The 6,318-nt window shown below is 34.3% G+C and overlaps 1 pseudogene; it reads left to right on the top strand.

The window, feature by feature from the left end:
- The first annotated feature begins 702 nt into the window (after window positions 1-702).
- Window positions 703-2,661, top strand: LOC115222867 (annotated as a pseudogene).
- The last annotated feature ends 3,657 nt before the right edge of the window (window positions 2,662-6,318 follow it).

The following is a 6,318-nucleotide window of genomic DNA, read 5'->3' on the forward strand; positions in this document are numbered from 1 at the left end:
GCCAAGACTTATTCTTTGTAAGCCTAGTACTTATTCTATCGTTCTCTTTTGTCGAACCGTTAGTTACCGGGACATAAACACACTAGCATTGGTTGTCAAGCGATGGTGAGAGGACAAACAAGACATAAATATATATATAGGCAGATAGATAGATAGATAGATAGATAGATAGATAGATAGATAGGTAGATGATAGATAGATAGATAGATAGATAGATAGATAGATAGATAGATAGATAGATAGGTAGATAGATAGATAGATAGATAGATAGAGAGATAGATAGAGAGATAGATAGATAGATCGATAGATATAGATATGTATATATATAATTAAAAAGGGTAGAAATTGATATCAATCAATTAAAACCAGTGTCGTAGCATATTTTTAAAAATTCGAAGATTAAAATATTTTTTACATACAATAGTAAAAGGACTGACTTTAAAAGTGGACAGTCTTTATGCTAAACATAGACGTCAAGTCGCCATTACTACGAAGAATGTGTTCTCAAGAAAAATCTCAGCAAAAATCAAAAATTTAACTTCTATGTGGTAAACTTTTATTACTGCTCATTTTGTGCCATTATTGTATTTTGACAATCGTTATTTTTTTTTATTAGAAAGCTGATACCTCTATTTCTTTATTCTAATTCCTTTTGTGCTTTATAAAGTATCTATAAATCAATTTTTGCTATTTTGTTTAGAGATGGATAAGTCGGAAATTCGTACCGTTTTGAAGTATGAGTGCTTTCTTGGAAATAAAACATCGCAGACAGCTCGGAATATTAATCGAGTATTTTATTCTAATGTTATTACACAGCAGGCAGTATCAAATTGGTTTACAGAATTCCATTCTGGTAACTTTGCCCTTACAAATGAGCAACATGGTCGACCAGAGACAAAGGTGGATAATGACGAACTGAAAACCAGCGTCGAGTCAGATCCATCTCAAAGTGCCTGTGGATTATTGTTGTTGTTTTGTGATAGCAAGCAAACAATATTGACTCACATAGTTCAAATCGGTAAAGTGAAAAATTTAGATAAGTGTGTTCCACATGAACTCAATGAAAATCAGAAACAGCAACGTTTGGAAGCCTGCATTATGCTACTTTCTTGTCACGAAAATGAATCATTTTTGAATCGAATTGTAACATGTGATGAAAAATGGATCCAATTAAACAACCGCAAACGTTCAGCACAATGGTTGGACAAAGACGAACCACCAAAACACTGTCCAAAACCAAAATTCATCAAAAGAAGCTGACGGTGTGTGTTTGGTGGTCTGGCGCAGGTGTGAGCCATTATAATTTCTTTAAACCTGGCTCATCAATCACGGCCGAAGTATTCTGCAGTCAACTGAAACAAATGATCCAGAAACTTACAAAAAACAGTCTAGATATATATATATAATATATATATATATATATATATATATATATATATGAATAAAAAATGGAGTTAACGCAGGTGTAATCAAATATTTTTACTTTCGACACATGTTTCGAAAATTCCACTGATACTATTCAAAAGAATAAATGGTATAAACAATGCAATCCTCTCCTCAGTAAAATGAAAAAACCGAAACTCGTCAATAAGACATTTTAGCAAAAAATGATGGATTTGTATAGCGATAGACAGAATGCTATTAATATTGTTTAAAAAACGTTATATGATATAACGTCATAAGTAGCTAACAGAAAAAGTAGGGATATTAATAGTGAATGTTAGATATAAAGGAAATTAAAGTTTAAATTATATATAATGATAGAGACTACTTATATGCACTAAATGTATGTTTTTGCCAATGCTTACATATGTATGCTCGCTCTATAACCGTGTTTACTAGAGTATGTTTAGAAAAAATAATGAAAAATAGCTCAGAATTGCAGAGAAGACAGAATTTCTTGCCTTTGTCATATGGTATCGAAATTGAGAGAATCAACCATTCTAAATGAAATTGTTTCTTTGTGGTCTTTTAAACCGCAAATCAGTTTGCTGAGACCAGTACTATTCCGTTTATTTCTATCCCTAAATGTTGAGTAATGGATAGAAATTATTTTAGATAACTCTAACGATGTGCTTCCAATGTAAAATATCGTACTTTATTACGAGTACTGATTATACACTGGTATATAGAATTTTTAATCTTAGAGTTACTTGACATAAACTTAATTATATTGGAACTGACTTCGTCAAAAACGATTTTTAAGCCCATTCTACTGAAAAAATTAACTAAACTATTCTTAACTTTTTGTACCTTTTGGTTGGAAACATTTTGGAGGTAAAGTAAACAATCATCACGATATAGACCTCCATAAATGTTAGGGAACTCTTCAGCCGTTTCAAAAAGAATATATATACAGACCAAATCAGCTATCTGTGCTGAATCAGAACTTCCCATTGGTATATCGAAACTATCTGGTGTGTCTTTACGGACCCACAACTTATCATCAAATTTAATAATAGATCTTCTGGCTGCCAACACAACATTAATTTCTTCTCAGGTGAGACCAGCTTTGTTATGAGCATGCCAAAGTGCCTTACTAAGTACTATTGGATTGATAGACGAATAAAAATTGAAAATATCGAACTGGATAAACTTAGTACTCACCTCATTGGTAATAGAACTAAACCAGTCAACTACTTCAAACGAATTAGTCCATAAACTAAGTTTTAATGTTTTGATTAAATTAGGAATATATTTATCTAGTATATTTTTACTAAGGATACTGATGTCAGAGCTAGAAGGGCAGATGAGCCTTAATGATGGGTTAGTAAAAAAAATTTGGTTTGTGATCCTTCAAAATGAACTGAGGTTGCTTAGGAACAAGTGGTTCTGTCTTCATTTGTAGGTTATATTTCTCCATGATTTTCATAGCCTCAATGTTGGCTTTCTTAAGTATTCTTTTATCAGCAATTTTATACTTTTTCTGAATTTCTTTTTTAAGTAATTCCAAATAATAGTCTTTATAAAGTTTGTACAGATTTCCAGTCTTATCTGATTGAACCAACATAGTATCCATAGAATTGATTTCTTTGGTGATGTTGCGAAGATACCTCAGATGTTTATTTCTTAGTGGTGATCGTTGAAATTTTACATTTCTCACAATGGACCAGAGATCATCTTCAAATTGCTTCAATCTTGGGTTAGGCGGCGGACTATTTTTAGATTTAAATAACTTGTTGAACTCAGATGTTTTATCATTAGTGTGTTGTTGAGTGTCATTTTTGTCAAAGAAAAAGGTATGCCATCTTATTCGGTTGATGAATGAATTTATCTTATTGACAAGTTGTTTAAGGAAAACATTCTTAGGTGGAATAGGAATGTCCTTAAGAGATGCGTTAATATTCAATAACTCCATATGCTGTAACTATTCAGTTAGCAGGTTATTAATAAACCTGATTAAAGTATTATCGATCTAAAAGTAAATATAACACCTTCAAAAGTAATTACGCTATGAATACTAGTAAAAATATTTGGTTAATAATTCCTTACGGGAGACAAATTAAATCTAATCTCCCACTGCTGTTTCGTCAAGCTATTGCTAGAAATTTTCCAAACAATTCTAGATATTACTCTATAATCAATTCACATAAGGTTAGGATAGGTTTTTCAAACACAAAAAATCTCTTGCAAATTATTTCTTCTCATAATAACAAACTGTTAAATATTAATACATTTACTAATACTAACATTAATTTAGCTGATACCATCCAACCCTCTAGAAATATTAATAACAAGGTTATTGTATCTGAAGTCAATTCCAATAGAATATTAATAACAATAGAATATTCCAATAGAATATTAATAACATTCTGTCTATCGCTATACAAATCCATCATTTTTTGCTAAAATGTCTTATTGACCGAGTTTCGTTTTTTTCACTTTCCTGAGGAGAAGATTGCATTGTTTATACCATTTATTCTTTTGAATAGTATCAGTGGAATTTTCGAAACATGTGTCGAAAGTAAAAATATTTGATTACACCTGCGTTAACTCCATTTTTTATTCATATTATTCAAAATATTCAACGAAAACACGAAGTTTCTACCTTTATAAACAAGGAGTTACAACACCTTTACTTGTGAGATTTTTGCTGCCCTGGTAACTATTTCAGTTTCCCTCTACTAGATCCATTCACAATTCTTTGGTCTGCCCGAGGCTACAGTAAAAGCTCTTGCCCAATTGGGACTGAACCCGGAACTGTGTAGTTGGGAAGCAAGCTTCTTACCACACAGCCACTCCTGCGCCGATGTAAAACTTTTTAAAAATACACTTTAGGAGTGCAAGTATAGAAGGATTACAGATCTGAAAAACAGCAGTGATGGCCAGAAAAGGAAACAACAGACAGTGAACAAATTAGCGGATGAAACGAGAAGTGAAAACTCATTAAAGCAACATTTGAAACCAACCGACGGAAACAAAATTCATAAAGAAAACAATTGTCGCATTCCAATATGTTTGGAATGGAACCACTCCGTCGGTTACGACGACGAGGGTTCCGGTTGATCCGATCAACGGAACAGCCTGCTCGTGAAATTAACGTGTAAGTGGCTGAGCACTCCACAGACACGTGTACCCTTAACGTAGTTCTCGGGGATATTCAGCGTGACACAGAGAGTGACAAGGCCGGCCCTTTGAAACAGAAACAGGGAGTAAGAGTGAGAGAAAGTTGTGGTGACAGAGTACAGCAAGGATCACCCGCCCCCCCCCCCTGCCGGAGCCTCGTGAAGCTTTAGGTGTTTTCGCTCAATAAACACTCACAACGCCCGGTCTGGGAATCGAAACCGCGATCTTACGACCGCGAGTCCGCTGCCCTAACCACTGGACCATTGCGCCTCCCCAATATGTTTAACACCAGTCTGAATATTGTCAATTGATGGCTATGGCGTGAAAATACAATGTGGTTTAGTTACGTTTGAATGCGGGTATATACTATATACTATCACTTACAAACCTAAGTGTATGCACGTATCTAAGAGTCTCTGTCTGCTTGTGTGAGTGTTGAATTTTTCCCATACTGAGAATTGGATTGATGTGATACCGACTTCAAAAGTCCATGCCGATTCTATAACTGACACCTTACCTGTGCGTTCAAATGATAAGATTCTACTTTAGCTCCCTAGATGAAGAAGTTATAAAACTAATGTTGTTCTAAGTTAGTAATCAACTTACAGATCTAAGCAAATTTGACGACACTACCGGGTATGTTTTACTCTTCTGCATGACAATATGAATAGCCACGAAATTTGTAAACACCAATCTTTCCGATGTTTAATCAAATTTCAAGCAAACATCATTGATGCGTTTCTTGATGCTGTTGTTATTACTGCTGCTGCTTAACATCAGGACAACTGTGATTGTGTAGACCTCATGCCATTGTTATTACAGCCTTGACAATATATTATACATATGTACGTCAGGCTTCTTTCAGTTTCCGTCTACCAAATCCACTCACAAGTTTTTGGTTGGCCCGAGACTAAAGAAGAAGACACCTGCCCAAGGTGCCACGCAGTGGGACTGAACCCGGAACCATGTGGTTTGTAAGCAAGCTACTTACCACGCAGCCACTCCTACGCCTATCATTTGTTTCATATATGTATTTAACACGCCGTGTCTATTAGGTATTTTATTAGGTATTCTGCTATTTAGACACATGTCATTCCTGATTTAGCAGCGTTCCATTCATGACATTCCCGTTCTTGGCTCAGGACAGCGTACCTCCACCTACATAAGAAAACAACATCAATAAAATAAAACAATAGCCATATGTGTGAGTATGAGTGTGACTGTGTTTATGAGTGAGAGTATGCACTTGAGGGTAATCTCTGAGTGTATATCTTTATATATAAAACTAAAGTTGTGTGTCTGTCTCCTACGATTTAGATTCCTAACTACTCCCACATTTTGCGGTGCAGTTTAACCAAAACCGGGTATCTTATAGTCGCGATTCATATCGAGCCCTTCTGGGTATTAGCGCACGTCTACGATGAATCTACGATTTAAAAAAAAAATTACAATAATTTTTTTCCATTTTAATGCATTTTTTCGCTATTATATACGGGAAGTAATTCTCTAAAAATGTCTACGATGATTCAACGATTTAAAAAAAAAATTACCATCATTTTTTTCCCATTTTCAATGCATTTTTTGCTATTTTTTGGCTATAACTCTCTAAAAATGCTTATATAGTTATTTCCCTTACAAACCCGAGCAACGCCGGGCGATACTGCTAGTATGTCTATATTTAAAGAATACAATAATACAATACTCTTATGTCCCTTTTTGTCTCTTTGTATGGCCGGGGTATGTGATATTAGA

The sequence above is a fragment of the Octopus sinensis genome, linkage group LG21 (genome assembly GCF_006345805.1).
Source record: "Octopus sinensis linkage group LG21, ASM634580v1, whole genome shotgun sequence".
NCBI classification, from domain to species: Eukaryota; Metazoa; Mollusca; class Cephalopoda; order Octopoda; family Octopodidae; genus Octopus; species Octopus sinensis.